We start from the raw sequence: 521 nt of genomic DNA, 5'->3' as shown, positions 1-521 counted from the left end.
GTTACCAAGGAAGTTGTCACGAGGACTTCCGGTTTTACAACAGTTCAGTTCTACCGTAAAGCATGTAGAAGGAAAGAAAAAGCTTTGTTCTCGCTGAAATCATTGATAAAAATGAAACGGGAGAGAATAAAAATAACAAACATAGTATGTCACAAGGAATTGGAAACTTAAATATCAATGTCATATTTTTGTTTGAGGATTTTAGACATAATAATATTAAGAGTTGTACTAAAATTAAAGGTCTTAAATGCAGATTTGAATAATGAAACCAGACCCATATCTACCGCCTAATGAAAAATAAATAACTATATATTAGTCTGTTGTATGGCGATAAGGTGTGTGTTAACTAATCTTGTTTTTTAGGAGTACATGCAGTCCTGAGATGACACATGACACCAGTGTGCATTGCCAATGCAATGCACACTATTGTGATTCGTTTCCCATCCAAGTCATCTCAACTTTGCCATGCTTCTCCTCCTGCATACTTTGTCCTAGAGCTGCCATTGTAATTTATATCTGTA

Source organism: Austrofundulus limnaeus, unplaced genomic scaffold (assembly GCF_001266775.1).
Source record: "Austrofundulus limnaeus strain Quisiro unplaced genomic scaffold, Austrofundulus_limnaeus-1.0 Scaffold834, whole genome shotgun sequence".
NCBI classification, from domain to species: domain Eukaryota; kingdom Metazoa; phylum Chordata; class Actinopteri; order Cyprinodontiformes; family Rivulidae; genus Austrofundulus; species Austrofundulus limnaeus.
Note: the sequence above shows the minus strand (reverse complement) of the source record.